The 18,333-nt window shown below is 38.4% G+C and overlaps 1 protein-coding gene across 9 annotated transcripts in view; it reads right to left on the bottom strand.

The window, feature by feature from the left end:
• Positions 1 to 18,333, bottom strand: part of EPHA6 (EPH receptor A6) — a 511,564-nt gene that overhangs the window by 316,693 nt on the left and 176,538 nt on the right. Inside the window, exon 1 of one of the 9 annotated variants that reach the window (XM_075768317.1) lies at positions 1,406 to 1,518. The exons of the other annotated variants lie outside the window; for them this stretch is intronic. The gene's annotated coding sequence lies outside the window, so the exon portion shown is untranslated. Of the gene's footprint in view, positions 1 to 1,405; positions 1,519 to 18,333 lie in introns of those variants that run through there. 9 annotated transcript variants of the gene reach the window in all.

Raw genomic sequence — 18,333 nt, 5'->3', positions numbered from 1 at the left:
GCAGATTTTCTCATCTCTGCTTTCCTAAAAGGTGTTTTCCTGAGACATTTAGTTCCATTTAAAAGGCAACAGAAACAGGAAGAAAGTACAACAGCGTTTTATTTATTTGCACAAATTCTGTGCAGGATACTCTCCTCTCCATCTGTCTTTTTAGCCCAGCAGACTGTCAGACACATGAAATGGATGAAACCCTCTTCTCCAGGAAGCCCAGGATGCAGAAATCTTCCCCTGACTCCTCAATAATCTCCTTGTTCCCAGGAACAAAACAGGTCACATTAAACAAAAGGGATGTAGCCTACACCAAACACTTCCAAGTTATGTAGGACTTGAATGGTAAGGACTTTATGAGACTGGTGAGGCAGGATATTGTTTTGCAACCTATTTGTATCTAAGCAGATCACCTAAACGTTAAAAATAATAGCTAAGAAAAACCATAGGCCATTAACATCCTCAGAAACAACCTTAAGCAGATATTGAGCTAAACTTTGACAGTTTATCACTGATAGTTTCCTTACTTGCAGAAGAAGTGATAGCTCAATTATTATTTTAATTGCCACATTAGTTTTGTGGACCACCAAGCAATGTCTTACGTGTGGTCTATACGTTGAGAAATCGTTGGAAGATTTGTCTGCCTCAGAGCAGCGAAGGGGCAGGAAAGATCCATTTTGCATCTACATGTGAAAGCGTGGCTGCTGCTTTCTGCCCCTGAGGATCTTACTTCCTACTTTAAGTTAAAAATGGTTACTTCTGTGAATAAAACAAAGTTGTATGAAAAATTTAATGACTCCTAAACTACTAACTTTCTCACCCACACAGCTAGAACAGGAAACAGGTATACTTAGGGGGAAAGTTTTAATATTCTAAGAGTTTCATCTAATAAATATCTAATAAAATGTTCGTCTGATATAGTTGCCACTAAACCTTTGCAAATCTCACTAACAGAAAAGGGTGTATTTCCTGAAAATGCCTTTTTTATTAAATAAAAAAAAAAAATCCTACCCTTTAAAAGAAAATGCTGAGCTACAAAAACTAAGTTTTGTACAAGTTCTGTCTGGCTTTTGTATTTATAATTAAGATAACATTAGTTACCCAGATGGAATACCACTTTACTTTTTCACTAAAGATGCAATCTTCAGGAAAAACCCCCACAACCCACAGAATTTTAAAGCCACTTTGTTTGTCTTGACAGAAGATAAGAAATCACTCAGGTGCTTGATTTAACACTGCAGGAGCTTAAAGTTCATGAATTACAGCTGCTGTAACTGTGCTTAGAAGCTACTAAGCGACACAAAATGAGCAGCCGGCACAGTCCAGTACAGCCTTGAGCTCTACATTTCAAACATTTTCAAAATATATATATTTTTTTTTAACAGAAAAATAGTGCAAATGCAGGCAAAGCTGTTACGTCCAACGTCCCACACGCTCTCCAGCGGGAGGCTGAGGGACCTGCAACTCCTCCGTCCTCTGCCCCCATCAGCACGCCCACCCCGTGCAGGGCAATCGGAGAGCAGGGCTGGGAGCAGCTGGTACAAAACCAGGCTGGAAATGAACGGCTGGACTCATTAGCCTTGCAACGCACTAACTGTGAGTCACCAACGTGACATTGTTCATGTTAGTAATTGCAGCGGTTTCATTTCTGTATTTATTAAATCAAGGTGCAGCTCAGCTTGCAGCCAGAGGAGAAATCCATGTTATTACTAAGGTGATGGGAAGTGCTGAAAGCAGGTGCTCTTCCTAATTCTACCCACCTGATGCTGCTTATCCCAACAGCAAATAAAAAATCTAATAGCTATGGATAGACTGAGGAAGATTAAGTTTAGAGGAAATTCACCATCCCATGCATAAAAATATTGTACACTAAAAAAAAAATTATAGAACAACCCTGGCCATTGGACTTGGTTTAATCTAGAGAAATAACATCCACCTCTCTTGCTAAATTTAAGAGAATCAGAACAACCTTTTAGACAGACACTGAATTTCAGGGATCAGTTTAATATTTCAGCTTCTAAACTGCCTGGGATCATTAAATGTATTGGTGATACACATTTTTATTAGGAAGTGTAAAGAACAATTTGGTCTGTATGCCTTTAACAGAAACAGCTTAATTCTAATGAGAAAATGCATTTGTTCGAGTTTCTTGCAGGCACATTTGAATTACATCTGAGCTAAAGGCACAGCCTTGATTTTGGATTCCTTAATGACATCTCATTAACAACGAAGCTGCACAAAAACTTGTCATAAATAAATGTAAAGGACATTGATGTGGGAAAAGATGTTATTTCATTAGTTGTGCAACTCTCACTATGCACAGAATTACAGAGGAAAGTAGTTTATAAAAGAATAAAGATATTGTATGCTTACAGTAATTTTAAAATATTGTAACCTATTCTGGTTGTTCATTACATTGACTGCAATATGAGCACAATTTTTACAGAAGCATATTTAATGCAACTATCCTTTATTGCCACTGCAAAATGCTTTAAAAAAATTACTTAAGCACCTTCTGTTGGGAGTCCTAAAGTTAGTGTTAGCAAAATAAAGTTAATTCTAAGAAAAATTCTCAAAAATACTGTAGCTGTTATTTTGGCAAAGACACGGGAAGGCTGTAGGGTGGTCTTCTGGAAATAGATATCCCAACCGAGATCAACATTGAGGAAGCATATTCTGAATTAATGATTATACTGTTGACGTTCAGCTTCTATTTGTTGGAATAATTACTCCACGTTAACATACCAACATGTCAGCAATCCACAATCTGAGTTTCAGGTCACTGACTACCTCCTGAGAAGTGTTGCCCCCCCCCAATCTTCGCACAAAACTCTTGATCGTCTTATTAGGTTGTTAACACTAAAATATTCCAGTAACCAAGACACAAAGCTTTCATATATCAAGTTTTAAGTGTATGGACGACACAGATAAAAAGACATGCTAAGAACAAAGTTTAAAACGGCATCACCATGAACTTGGTGACCAAGGGCTGCCTAACCAGAGTGAGCAGGTGACAAGGCACGGTGCTGCACAGTTCTGAAAATTAATTTGCTTTGCATAACCCCTCTATTTTACTTCTGCTGATTTTTCTCATTTAAATTTTTGTTCCATTCTTCTGCTTTGAATTAACTTTTTGGTAAAGATGGGGAAAGAGTGAAGACAGGATGAAGGTTCTGGAAACTGCACTGAGGAGATGTTCACTGACAGGCCACCAGGTCTTACGTATTCCAGGCTACTAAAAGCAAACATTATCTGAGTTTGATCAATTTTCATTTCACATGCAAAACAGGTTGCTCATCTAAGACCATTTTTCCATATGCAAATATCTGCTTCCTGTAAATCCCCCGGACAAACGTGGGCGCTTGTCTATCTCAAAATGGGCACAGACAACAAAGCACCTGCGCACACCTAGAAGTGTCGATATACAGAGATTGAGATAAAATTTTACTCTTCAGATTTCCCTCTAGACTCTTTTCTTTACAGACTTCCAAAGAATCTCTCGCTTTACTTGAACGGGCTTCAGGAGTGGGCAGAACAGACCTTCCCTTACCTCCGTTTAAGGACTGATAATACACCACTTCTGCGGGACTGGGACCAAGAACGCAGCCTGGCATCTCAGAGTCTCATGGGATGTCCTATCTCTGAAAACCCACCTACTGAAGCAACTGAAAATGAGTTACATCTTAACAAGTAGCACAGCTCATTATATTTTGATCTTATTATACAGTTTTCTAATGCTATTACTATATAAAAAATCCTGATCTAGTTTGCCATGCAGTCATCTGTTCTTTTAACAATACCTATAAAATAAACAAACATAAATACTTCTTTTTCCCCAAGAACACTATTTTGTTTAACTGTGTTTAGTGCTGATGATAACAACAGAACAAAAAAAAAAAAAAGCCAATTCAAAACCAAGGAATTTAGGCCAGCACTAAATGTTATTAGCTGCTAATTTGCCTTTTCTTAATCTCTTTCTCTCAGTTTGAGATGTTTAATCTCTACCAGATCATCAGAGAAAAGATAAAAGGTGTGTTACGTGCTTTTCCTGAAATAAGTTTCAATTGCTTCCGTTGGAAGTAAGCTTGGTATCATGGTATTTATACTCTGAAGTGTATTTTCTGAAGTGTAAAAAAGGACAACGTACACTGTGATCTAGAAAATAAATATATATGCAAATAAAATAAAAGTTGCAGTTCTCAAAGCTCTACCATTATTATTTATGCCATTTGCCCCCGTTAAGAATGTTTCCGTTATCTTTTTTTAAATAAATGGCATTCTATCTTAAAAAAAAAAAAGAACTATTTTGAAATTAATTTTTCACACCATACCCACTTGATTATAAAAGTATAACTTAAAAGAGACCAAACTCTAACACACTTAAAAGCTTAAAAATCAAGCCAAATACACTTAAAAGCTTAAAATTTAAATGTGAGAAGGAAATAGCTAGGTAGATACAACCAAAGATGTGCTTGAAACTTCTATCTTTGGAATACTGATATTAGAGTTTCTGTTAACTCTAACAATAATGCTTATTGCAAGATAAGTTTTATGGAAAGCAATATTAGTATGGAGATAAAAGCTTGGTCTTTTGCATTGCAGAGAATCATTCTCTTTTGAGAGCATGACCACAGTGGGATAATTAGTCTGACATTTAAACGTTTCTATCCTTTTGAATTGTTTATGCCCTTTAAGCAAAACAGCTGATTATGAACTCCAAACTTTTTCATCAGCCTAGGGAGAGTTCTAGGTTGCCAATATGTAGATAATTCACCAAAACAGATCCAACTATGCTTAATTTTAAGAAAGCCTAATAAAATTTAAGTACTAGTAGACCTTTCTCCTTTCACAAAGCAAGTCTTTATTGCTTCAAGTTTATCTTCAACTAAATCTTCTTGTAATGGCTGGTAGGGAACACAATGCCAGTGAATGAAGGGGAGCTTAAGAAAGCAACTTTAATTTAAATAAGTCTCCTCAATTTAAGCTGTGTGATATACAGGTGTTTGGCACAAGTTATGCAATGCCAAGTATAAAGTAAAAAATGTCAAAAATTGAGAAATATATTGTTTAAGGAAAATATTGGGGGGAGGGAGGAATTATTTTTGATACTTTACCAGCAGGGTCACGTTGTTTCTGCTCTCACACAAAGACAGAGAAAACACCGGCTGCTTGCTTAAAGTCCCTTCCAGGCACACAGCACCTCCCCTCATTCCAAGGTCTCCCGCCTCACCCTCAACACAGCGAGCAGCATCCCTCCGTGCCCTGCTCCACCAAGGGCAGAGCAGCTGGAAGAGCCACCCCCCAGCTTTCCTGCTCCACCTCCTCTTCCTGTAGGAAGACTGTGGACAACAGGCCATGGTCCTCCTCCTTGGAGAGACTGGGAAAAGAGAGAGAGGGGAAACACTGCAGCCCAGGGAGAAAACTCAGAATTTACTCGTAAGGACTAACGACTAACAGCAAAGACCCTCCATGTGCCTCATCCCTTTTCGATTCCAACCACTCTGCATCACTTGGTAGCTGCACAGGCACCTCATGAGCCTGCCAAAACGGAAAGAAGGGTGCTTAATAAGTGCAATTTCTTCTGCAGCCCTGTCCAGCTGGTCTATGAAGGCCACGGGTACTTGCAGGCATTTCTGAAAGCAGCGGACGGCAACCCTCCAGGAGCTGTCTGGCACCTGGCAGGGAGGCAGGTGCTTTAACCTGACCTGCAGCAGCTGGGCACCCGACTCACTTGGAGTCAACACAGCTGTCATTACACTGGAGCCAAATTCCCAGCTCTTGAGAGGCGGCATTCAATGTTATTTTTTTTTATGCTGGCAACACAGAAGTCAGCCATGTGCTGTTTAAACTATTCTAAATCCAGATTTTGCATACACAGAAAGCAATAAGGGTTTCCACTATGCGAGTTGATGTAATCAATAGGGCTTTTTCATCTCAGACTACCATTATTTCCACATAGCCTGAGGCTAGATTACTGCCGTCCTAAGAGGTCCTGCATACTCTTACAGTTAAAAACGTTTCATAAAATGAATGTAATGTGAACTTTGAAAGAAAAAAAAAATGCTATCTCCTAATATTATTTTCTTTTCAGAATCAGTTGTGCAATAGGGAGGACACACACACACTTTACTAACTTTTGTTCAATAATACAGAACAGTTGTCACCATTCAGATAACATGCCACTGACCTCTTCCCAGATTAGACTAAAACTACCTTTAATGCCAAAAAATCAGGCTATGTTGTGCCTTGGTACAGAAAAGTAATTTCAGTGCTAATTTTTGAAAAGTCTTCCTTCTCCCATTCTCCTTTTCTTCTGCCCCCTCCGCTACAACTATTTCACACAATGTGGCCTTTGGCAGAAAAGCGGGACACACATCTAGAGGAGCAGACTACATCGTGGATAACGCTAACCCTAAAATAAGGGTCACAGTTAACAGGCACTGCTCCTATTGAGAAGCTAGCATAAGAAAAGTCTAACGCAGCCCTTGTAGATCTTGCTGAGTGCATCTTACTACTCCTCCTCCCTATCCTGATCTGAGGACCACATGTTGAAAAGTGACTGAAAAGCTAGGCAGAGGGCAGAGAAAAAGCCAGAAAACCTATCTGAAGTCTGGAGAAAATGTCCTATGGTAGGAGCCTTAATGCACTCAAGCTGTTTATTTATTTATCACAAACAAGATTTAGTGGTTACTTAGTTACAGTATATGGGGCTTTCAAAGTGAAGAAACAGCTGATATTAAAGAGCTTTTTGATGCATTGGAGGAAGTAAGGACAGGGCAAAAAAAACCCCAAACAAAAGCAAAAAACTTCCTTTGGCCAGGAAGAGAAGCTGGATAGATTCAGCCCAGATTAAGGCAGTGGTTTATGGCAGCAGATTAACCACTAAAACAAACTAGAGAGGGGTTCTTATCACCCAGTATCTCCAAGTACAGCCTGGATGCAATTCAAGGAGACACGTGTTAGCAAAACACAATGTATACTTAAAGTTAACATCCGTGCCTTGGGTCTACATATAGGGCTAACTATGCGCCCCATTATGTTCTGGAAAGCACCCGAGTGCAACTGGTCAATGTTCATAAAGGGTGCCTTTAGCTCCAGCTTTCTTGAGAAGAAACAGCAGCTAATAATCTTCTTCCAGAAAGAGGAAAAAAAACTCTTTCAAAAATTGATTCAGAGTAAGAAACGATATTTAAATTTTCTGAATTGATTTCACTCACATTTCTTGGCCAAGGTGACCCTTTGTAAACGGACCACTAGATAACAATACTACAGACTAGGCTAGCCTTAAAGGAGTAGTTCAGCCTAAAAGGCTTTGACATCCCCAGTCCAGCTGAAAGTGGGCTTAAAACCACTGACAATGCAGTCAGAAACTGTTCTTGCTCATTGATCTTCAGCCAGGCCCTGCACGTCTGCAGACAATTCCTCAGCCTACCCAAATTAAGAGCTACATTGCCAAAAAGTATCTTAATTCACTCACACTCTTAAATAGTTATTAATAGGGCAATTTCAGAAAAATACTACACAAAATCTCAGTATTTTTTTCAATTAATATTAAGAAGCACACACAATAAGCCTCACCCTTATTAACACTCATTTATCACTAGTTAGACATTTTATAAAAATAGATACAAAGTCACTGAATCAAATCCAACAAATTAGTGACAAATACAGTTTTGAAGAGTCCTTTGTCTCTTCAAGGAACGGTCAACATCATAGCATTACCCCTACAGCTACATTGGTGGAAACGCTGAAGCCACAGATGTGGCCCTTTAGCATGGCGTGTTTCTTGAGCCTCTGCTACTTACTTTGGTAATACGCAGATTTAAACACCACCTTGGGAAGACCTCCTCAAACTGGTAAAATACAGTTGAACGGTGGGTTGTCCTTAACACAGATACGATGAACATCTGGGACTTGCTAGGGTTAATGAGTATGTGACACGGCAAGGTGGATTCACTCACACATCCCTTAATTAACACATTTATAAATATTCATAGGTCAACTAGATCTCTAATTATTCCCAGAGACTTAGAGAAGCCTAATCTTCTATTAAAACCTTAGCCTTTTATCTTTTTATCTGCTAGGGGTTTTTTGACCAAATGTTAAATCTGTCACTTGAAAAGAACTTGTGAATTAGGGAGTGTTCATTAGAATTTGGAAAACTCATTTCAGTGAAAAGTTAATTTAATGAAAACAAAGTGAAATACAAACAGCATGGTGCAACAAGCTGAAGAGGAAACACTAGAAACACATACTACAACGTCTTATTTCAGGTGTAATACGATCTCTTGTTGGTATTCTTCACACTACATTAAAGCTTGAGGCAAAAACTAAGAGAGTACTTACTATTTTATTGTACAGACACATGAATAGGTCTCATGAGTCTGTGTACAAATCAGTACGCAACAAGTCTGTCCCTTCACTACATACCGATGAATCAATTCCCAGCCACCTCATTTTCCTCCCCCACTGCGGTTTGACCATGCCATTCCTCTACTCCACAAACAATCCCAAGCCACGACTGGGAACTGTAATGGAACTGTTACAGTACACCAGAGAAGCACAGACCAGACTTTGTTGGAGGTGCTTGTACAGCATCCTGTCCTCTATTAAGATATTCTTACCACAGCTATATTTTGCAATGCACCCTGCGGGCGGAGAGGATACGGATGCCCAGCAGAGTCCTGCGCTAACACAGCTGCAGCATTTATGGCAAGTTGGCCCAGGCATCTGCACTGATCTGCGTATTTCAACCTTGCCGACTAAATACTGCTCTTGCCCGGCTAGTCTACTGCCTTTTTACTCTTGATCCGTACTTTTGCAGGAAAACATGCATGGAGATTAACTCTGATTAAAAAAAAAAAAAAAAAAAAGCTTTTCAATTTCAGCTCAAGAACTGTACCAAATCTTCAGAACAGCAAAGATCTCTCAACAGACTCATATTCATCTACAATAACAACTGAATGCCCAGAAAATAAAACCTGTAGTGCTTAGAAACCTGTTACCAACCCTCCTCAGGTCTTTCCTGTTACAGAAACAGGTTTGCGGTACCACAGCTGAAACATCCATAACTACAAAGAGCCCTATACTCTGAGTTTCAGGAGATGAAACGTCCATACCTGCTGAAATACAAGTCCCAACAACTCTTCTTGTGAGGACCTGCAACTCCTAGGTATCAGTGCAGATTTTGCCCTACTTAAGAGCCCAGTGATGGAGGTGGAAAGCTGCACTACATCAGTCAGATGAGAATACACCATTTAGAGGACAACTACAGACCAGCATAGGTGATTTTTGGATGTGAATGTAGAGATACTTTTGCTCAAAGGTTAGAAAATAGGCAAGAAGTAGGTAGAAGAATGGCAAAAATCCATACTTACTTCAACAGGAAAAAACCCTCCCATGTTTCTCATAGAATCAGGCAAAAAAATTGTTAACTGAGTTGCAAGTAATTTGAGGTAGAAGAGACACTGCTGAAAAGGAAAGGTACTTCAGAAGTCTGACAAAGGCTACAGGGGATGCCCTTACAGTCAGTTGGAAGTTAGCAAGAGTCTGACTCTCAAGAGTCCCTTTTGGTGACTGAAATGAAGGCAAAATAATACAAGATTGGTGAAACCAGTTTTATTTTCCAATGAAAACATTTTGCAAAATATAATTTGATATCTGTGTTTATACAACTTACTGAGGAGACAATTCACTATAATACTATAATCAGAAACTGATAGTTTGTCTATCTTCCATTTTTTTAATTATGAGGACACTGAGAAGAAATTAAGTATCAACTTTTATAATATTGGTAAAACACCTAAAGAAATAGACATTAAAACCCCCATCAGCATATCTGCACCTAGTGTACTACTTTTTGGGTGTTTTGAATCTACAAATTCCTTTCCTTGAAAATACCGTATTCCCTAGAATCCTTTTTCTTTTATTCACAACCATTTTTCCATTATGTCCTGCTCCCATTCTCACTCATTTTTTTTCTTTTTCCTCAGTTCTTTCCTTTTTAATGATCTCAAGACCGTACAAAAAATATATTGTCAGCCTTGTGCTGGTTTTGGCAGGGACAGAGTTAATTTTCTTCACAGTGGCTAGCATGGGGCTACGGTTTGGATTTGTGCTGGCACCAGTGCTGCTAACCCAGGGATGGTTTGGTTCCTGCTGAGCAGCGCTCACACAGAGCCAAGGCCTTTGCTGCTCCTCACACCACCCCACCAGCCAGTGGGCTGGGGGTGCACGAGGGGTTGGGAGGGGACACAGCCGGGACAGCTGACCCCAACTGACCACAGGGATACCCCATACCATGTGACGTCATGCTCAGCATATAAACCTGGGGAAGAAGAAGGAAGGGGGCAGGTACACATGTTCGGAGTGATGGCATTTGTCTTCCCCAGTAACCGTTACACACATGATGGAGCCCTGCTTTCCTGGAGATGGCTGAACACCTGCCTGCCCGTGGGAAGTGGGGAATGAATTCCTTGCTTTGCTTTGCTTGTGTGTGTGTGGCTTTTGCTTTACCTATTAAACTGTCTTTATCTCAACCCATGAGTTTTCTCACTTTTACCCTTCTGATTCTCTCCCCCACCCCGCTGTGGGGGAGTGAACGAGCGGCTGCGTGGTGCTGAGCTGTTGGCTGGGGTTAAACTACGACACTCCTATAAGCATTTTATCATGAAAAATGCATCCTGCTAAAATACAATCAGCTTTCTAAAAATACTCTGGTTTGAAGACTTCAGAAATTATGCTCATAGAACAATGACAGATAAATACAAAGCAATGGAGAGCAATTATAGCTACAGGTATCCAATATATAGCAATTATTCCTTTACAAAGTAGCATAATCTCACAGTGTGTACATTGAAGAATGTAAGTTATTACTGAGTGTTATACGCATTTTTATGCATACAAACATAAATTAGATTTTGATACTGCACAAAAATTCAGTTTGAACAGTTTTGAAGTTCACTAAAATATCATAAACACAATTATAAACCCAGAAACAACATCCAGCCTCACACTGCTGAGCACGTCATCTCCAAGCCAACGAAGGGACACTTTCCATATTGGCCGTGGCAAGTTCCCTCATTGCAAACTGCCCCTGTTCCCATTACATAGCATTTGGTGCTCTGGGGTTAAAACACAATTGTTCTTTATTGATATTTCTTCACTTCATAATAGCTTAGTTAATGTGAGGGCTGAGCAAATAAAATAAATCTCACCCATTCTAGTTACTGATGAAGTCCAAACTGTAAAGCATTACCAGAATCGCAATAAACTTTTGTTTCACAGGGAATTAGTTGGTTCACTTAATGAAAGAGTAGAAAAGAAAATTAATATATTTGTATAGTGGGTGCTCAGGGGACCAAAACTTAGGACAAAATGAGGAGCTGAGTTTTTGACCATATGAAATTAATTACCTTTATTTTGGGAAACAAAATGCTGAAGTACATTATACTTTTCATGGTGCAACTCGTACGGCTAACAATGCTTTGGAAAAGATTAATTTCCTTTCCAGAGTGGAAAAGTTTAATTTCCTTTCGAGACACACAATATTAAAGAAGAATTAGTGAATATGAGACAAAAGACACAGTATTGTGATGCTATATAAAAAAACCTCTATGGAACAATAATGATTGATAAGTACTGCACAAGGTTCACATGAAAGCAAAGGCTAAAGGAAAAAAAGACAAAATTGTATGATCATGAACAAGGGAACTTAAGCAAATATGATAACACTTTAAATATATCAGCAGGTTTTCATATGGTGAATTAATGAATAGATACAGAGAAGTATAATGGCAAGCCAAAAATCTTCTTGCAGTTTTGTTGAAGGTTGTTGAAAATCCTTCACCAAGTATATATAAAAATTACAAACAACAAAAAAAAAGATAATACATTAACTATTGTAAATATAAGTTGACCAAGTATAATGTAAAGTTTTTCAGAAATACCTATATTTCAGTTGAATTCTAAATGCAAATACTCAAATGCTGATGGGGTAAAAACCATGTCACCCGCAGCCAGGCTGACTGTGCTGTTATTCATCTCTTCTTTTGCAACAGCACTGTTTCTAGGAATAGCAACCTGGAAGTGCTGGGATTCTGGAAATGGTTTTGAGGAAGTCCCTGCCAAAGCAGGAGTTTCAGGATAAGAGCTCTTGGCTTTTGCTTTATGACACTCAGTGGAAAGTCTTGTTCCTTCTATAAACTCTAAATTTCAAACATTTAGTTGAAACACACATACTGATTTTGTGCTAACCCTAGACTGTTTCTAGATTCAATTGATTTGTTTCAGTCATTTCTCCCAGTAAATGGAAGTTCAGAACTAAAGATGAAGTTGCAAGCATCACAAACACCTTCATCTTCTTTTAAGGGAGCAAAAGTGCGAGTGAATTACCAAAAAAAAAAAAAAAAAAAAAAAAAAAAAAAATAAGAGGAAAAAGCAATGATTTTTAACCAACAAGCGAGTTCACTACAGAACAGTTCTTCACATCAGAATTCAGTATAATTGTCAGTGTTTTCCCAAGAATGACTAAGGGGTGAAAGAGAAAAAGCTTACTCAGGGAAGCAGGACAAACAAAAGATCTATATGAAAACATCACCTATTCATAGTTCTTCAAACAGAGCTTGGCCTGTGACTACATGGAGAACTAGCACCTTCTCCCCTGATTCACAACCAATTAGAATGGCTACGCTTAATAAATGTTTTGCCTTTAGGTTTTAATATAATGGACAGCTTTATTGTATATCTGAAAAAAATCAATAAGTACAGATGAACAGAAATGCAAATATCAGCTTTTTTTTTTGCCAGTACTGTCTATGTAGGGTTTTCAAAGATTGTTTTATAACATCAAGTAACTTTGGAAAGCATCCTGACAAACACAGAGTAATGCACGCACTGAGCAGGCAGGTGGAATTCAGTGGGTTGCCACCCCTTTCCATCTTGAGCTCTCTCCTAATGGTCAATGTACCTTACAGTGCTGGAAAAAAGAAACATATGAACCTACCCTTCCTACTTCAGAACTAGCTGTTGAAGAGAGAAAAAACAACAAAAAAAAAAGGCTTTAGATTCCCAACCATAATTCAGTTTTTCTCAATGTAGTACCCAAATCCTGCCAATCAGATGGTCCCGGTATTAGTGGTGAAAAGTAGACTAGCAAGGAGATCTAAAAGAGATGTCAGGAACAGGCTAGCAAACACATTCCTGCAAGCAAGATGTTACAGTATTTACTACAACCTACAAAACATAAAAATAGATTATCAAAGATATAGAAAACATTTTGTAGACATTATGAGTCATGGCGTTCTTGACTGAACAGCAACCAAGTAGCCACGCAATGCTTTCTTACATTTCAGATACATCAGAAGCACAGTGAAGCACGAGCACCGCTTCTGTCCAGACCAAAAAGGCAGCTGCATGTGCTGTCTTGCTCTAGCAGAGCATATTTCCTTCTATCGTTCAGCTATGGACACTTTTTTTTTTCCATTGGATTTATTTTAAAGGTTTTTTTAAGTTTTAATGATATATTTTTAAACAATGCTATCCAAATCAATATCTACCTTTTTTTTTTTTTTTTAAAATACTGTACCTACTATTTGATTGTTCTGAAGATCAAACAGTTCCATCCTAAAGACTGTGAATGATGATCCAGGACAAAATTCCAGGCACATCAAGAACTGTGTTGGAAAAAATCATTCAGGTACATCTCAAGTAAGGCAAGCAAAAATCCAGTGATTACTTCTGAATATTTAGTTGTTAGTACTTTTTAAAAAGAAATTGAATTTCCTTATATATTACTTGCAATGCGGAATATGAGTATCGTTGATATACATCCCACTGGAATAGGTTTTATCATAAAACATAAAATATCTATTCTAATGCCAGAAATACTGAACAGTGTATCTTAACTGCATGCTTTGTGACTCTGATTTAACAAAAAACTTTGTTAATGTTACAAATCAATCAGCACGGTTGGTATTTAATCACTGCTGTAATTGTAATCACAAGCGTAGTTGCTGATTCTTTTTTGAAGTGCTGGGGGATACTTTTTTGGGTAAAATTTAAGACCAGAAATGGGAATATCTGCTGTCTGGTCCCAGTTTCTGGATTTCCATTTACACAAGCCAAGAGGAAAAGCCGTGGGCAGAATTCTGAAAAGCTGATGCTCAGTTTCACGCTGCAATGGACACCTATTGCAAATTGTAGCCCCCAAAAGATGCAGTCGCTTATACAGTTTGTCTCAAAACCCGCAGTAAGTTCTCTATTCATTTTTTCCCTACATGATGGGAACATAACTGTTTTGTGAATAAGGCCCTTAACATCGCTCTATTAAGGACAGGAGATATGAGTAGCAATTATGATAATTAAATGTAATTACATTAAAAATAATTAGCACTTTAGCTATCAATTGCTGTGCACTGCACAGCAATTAAAAACAGACCAAATTTCAGTATAATTTTTATTACTCCGTTCTTCATTGAAAACAGTAAATGGTAGAGAGTATTTTCTTTTCATGTGTGCTGTGCTCTCATTTTAATGGGCACTATCTTTATTTGAGTAGAATAAGTACTACCAGAGGTGACATAATTGTCAAAACATTACGATTTGGATTTTTTCCCAAAAGACTCAAGTAACTTATTTTAATATGTATACTTACGAGACTGTGAACGAAAGGTGCCTGCCATCTAAGTTTATGGTTTACCAGATCTCTCCTCATAAAAGCTATTAAAATACAATTAAAATGGACGATAGGATCAAACTGACTAAACAAACTTTTGAGTAGACTTTATTACTGATTGACTACGGCATTAAAAATACTTCGGCATGCCAGTAACATACAAGAGTTCAGCTGGACAGTTTGTACATATACAATAGGAAAACGCGCTTCAGCACTTACAGAATCTAGCTTTTTGGTACAAAGCCAAACCAAAACAACATTATCTTTCTGGATAGGGAACATGAGGTTTTCATAACAGATAATCTTCTGAGCAAACGAGCGTGGCTTGAAGTCCTCAGAGCTGGGACTGATGAGCAAGAGACCCCTGGCACACTGGGTAGAAGCGCACTTCGAAGACGCCTCAGCGATGGGTGGTTTGCCTAGACTTGCCCATGGAAAGACATCTCTCCTTCTTCCATTTTTTGAGCAGATCCTTCTTTTCTTACTAAAATCTTAGGCTACTGAAAGTGATTCCACTCTGAAAATAATCATAGAATGGTTTGGGTTGGAAGGGATCTCAAAGACCATCTAGTTCCAACCCCCCTGCCATGGGCAGGGACACCCTCCACTAGACCACGTTGCCCAAAGCCCCATCCAACCTGGCCTTGAACACTTCCAGGGATGGGACCTTCACAACCTCTCTGGGCAACATGTTCCAGTGCCTCACCACTCTAACAGTAAAGAGTTTCTTCCTAAGAGACTAACCTTTGGTTTTCCTTACCTATCAACTGGCATGAATCCACTGACCAAAATGCGGACAATAGGCAAAACAAATTCTTTACTTGCCAGTTACCGGTTCTCTAAATTCAACTAATAATATAATCAAAATTCAAATTGAGTCCTTTCTCAAATGATGTTATAAGAAATGACAGCAATCCTGCTAGAACCAGTGACATTGGACTGATTTGATTTGGTGAATATAGGAATAACAACAGAAGAAAAAGAATATATTTATGTACCGTTTCTGATTTAGATACTCACAACTGGATTGGAAAGAATAAATGAAAAACAATTTGGAAAAAAGTTTCAGCTGTCATCCTTAAAATGACTATGTCAATAGAAACGCAGAAAGGAGAAGGGGAGTCATTCTGCTATCACCCAGCATACGTCATCTGTATAAATGGGTAACAGAAGGAGAGATTACATTAAATTGCAGATTTTGCCTGGCAATGTAAACCCATACGAACACATAAAGTTAAATAAAATTATACCCAAAGGAACCAAGGAAGAGACAGCTCTGAACTGAGCTGACCACTATTTACTGTTACCAAGGTACTTGTAGATAGCCCACTGCCTGAACACCACTTCTAAGCCCATTTTAAGACCACCCTTCTCCCATCCCGTGTCTGCATTTAGATGACAAGTACTGCAGGGCACAAAGTATTTACCTGTACGTATTTGTGCAGCACCCAGTACAACATGGCCCCATTTTGGTGTGACAGTAGGTGCCACAATTCTAAACATGATTAATCCCTACCCCCGGAAGACATTTCTGGCCAGTTCATGAGATACTTACTATCAGCATCATGAATCCTACAAGTCATTTGAAATGTACTCATTAATCTTTAATAGAGTAAATATTTGCTAGTTTAGTGAGGCAACTAGGAATCCAATGTTCATCTGTGTTAAGAAAATCCATTATTTAAATGCTGCTTAAACACCTGCCTTAAACATAGGCTTGTATCATAAAAATAACTGTTCCCACACTTGGCACTCGCATTACTCTCCACTTCGGAAAGACTTTCTGAGGCCAAACCATTAGCTGCTCACAGTCTGCATCTTCTTTAAAGACTACAGCAGCATTAAGTACATGGCTGTTTCAGGTTGATTTACAGCACATACTCCATTTCTAATGGAGTGCTTATAGACCTGTGCTTTTAGGGGTTGCAGCACTTAAAGGCATTTTAAGAAATATTATCTGTCATTTCTTCTATGTATCACATTCAACTTCTGCCCTCTACAGCTACAGTCTTTACAGGCCTCTAAGGGAATTCTGATTGATTGGCACAATTAGGGTGCACACACGGAATAATGTCAATGCCCCCCTCTCAGAAAAATCTGAGAGGTAATGGGTCAAGAGAATAAACTGGTGGGGGACTGGGATGCTGGAGAATGACAGGGTGGGGAGAGAGGGAGAGAGAAGAGCAAGGGAGAGGGAATATCACCGGAGTTTCTTCAAGTCTCAGGTTTACAAAATGTAATCTTGCACTTGGTAACCTGAAATGAGTAAGGAGAATACTGCTCTGGCTAACTGGCCAAGTACAATTATTTGATTTTAAGCTTATTTCAGTAGATCCTGATTTTTCAGTATAATGACAAAAACTTTAATTCAGGTTAAACCACTATTACTACTACGTTTGAAATTTTTGTTTAAAACTTTTTCATTAGACCGGACTTTCAAATGACAAAATGGGGGGGGAAAAAAAAAATCTAAAATAAAACCTTTTTTACTAAGTTTAGTCCCCTAACTTAAGTCAATCTGTATAGCATCCATGAGGATGCACAAGTCATCCTAGACTGCAACAGGTGGATGGAATTTAAATAATTTTATACAGACATGCACACAGAAACATACAGTATCTAAATACAGAAACGCTTAAAACAAACAATAAAGTTGGTCAGGTATCATTAAGCTTGCCAAGACATATTTTCACATGGTCCACATCTAAAATTATTTATGAATCATATTTCTAGGCTGTGTTGTTAAACAAAACCTTTACATCTCTCTCCAAAATAAATCAAACCATTAATAAATCTAACTTTAATATCTTATGTACGTGGGTATCTTTCAAATTGAAGTTCATCTAAAAATAAAAAAAAAAAAGAGGGAACATCTCTCTGGAATGTTATTGTTGGGTAATGCTTTTTGTTGACAACGTTCATTGCACATTTTTAACTTAATTCTTCGTTTGCCTGTGCGGTAACTGGAATAAAACATAAGGTGATTGAACTAGATTACAAAGAATTCAGAATATATAAATCTACACTTCTAGAAGTATGAAAAAAACCAAACCTGCAAAAAGGTAAGAAGAATGAGAAGATATTCAAAAAATATAAGGTGGAACTGAAGGAATAGGTTTTGTTTGATACCAAAAAAGAGGGACAGAAGAGGGATACAAAAAAATCCGTCTCTGTCATGATAAAGAGGATGCTATCCAATAGATGATGATGTACAAAAAGAAAATCAGCTTAAGCTGCACTAAAGAGAATCAAGGTAAATAACAGGGAAAGCTCTTCCAATCTGTCAGTGATGAAAGGCAGCAGTAAGAAGCCTGTAGTCTTCTTCAGTGGAAGATTTAAACACCTTCGACAAAAGCTCTTTCAGGGCTGGTTTAAGTACAGTGCATCCTGCGTGAATGACGGCAGCTGAATTAAATGGTCTCTGGGGGTCCCTCCCCGCCGCACATTTCCATGAGTGCTACGATCTCTGCAGTAACACGTTAGAATATGTTATTAATCCCACTTCACATTCCAGTTACAACTCTCCCTCGGGGCAGGAAAAAGGTGAATCCTGGATTTAAGTCACAGCCAACACCCATAATAATCTTGTAGAGAATTGAAAGGTGAAAATAAAATAGCCACAGAAGTGTTAACTCAGTGACCTACACTTGCATCAAAGTAACACAAACTTA

Source organism: Balearica regulorum, chromosome 1 (genome assembly GCF_011004875.1).
Source record: "Balearica regulorum gibbericeps isolate bBalReg1 chromosome 1, bBalReg1.pri, whole genome shotgun sequence".
NCBI classification, from domain to species: domain Eukaryota; kingdom Metazoa; phylum Chordata; class Aves; order Gruiformes; family Gruidae; genus Balearica; species Balearica regulorum.
Note: the sequence above shows the minus strand (reverse complement) of the source record. Positions and strands in the feature narration are given on the sequence as shown.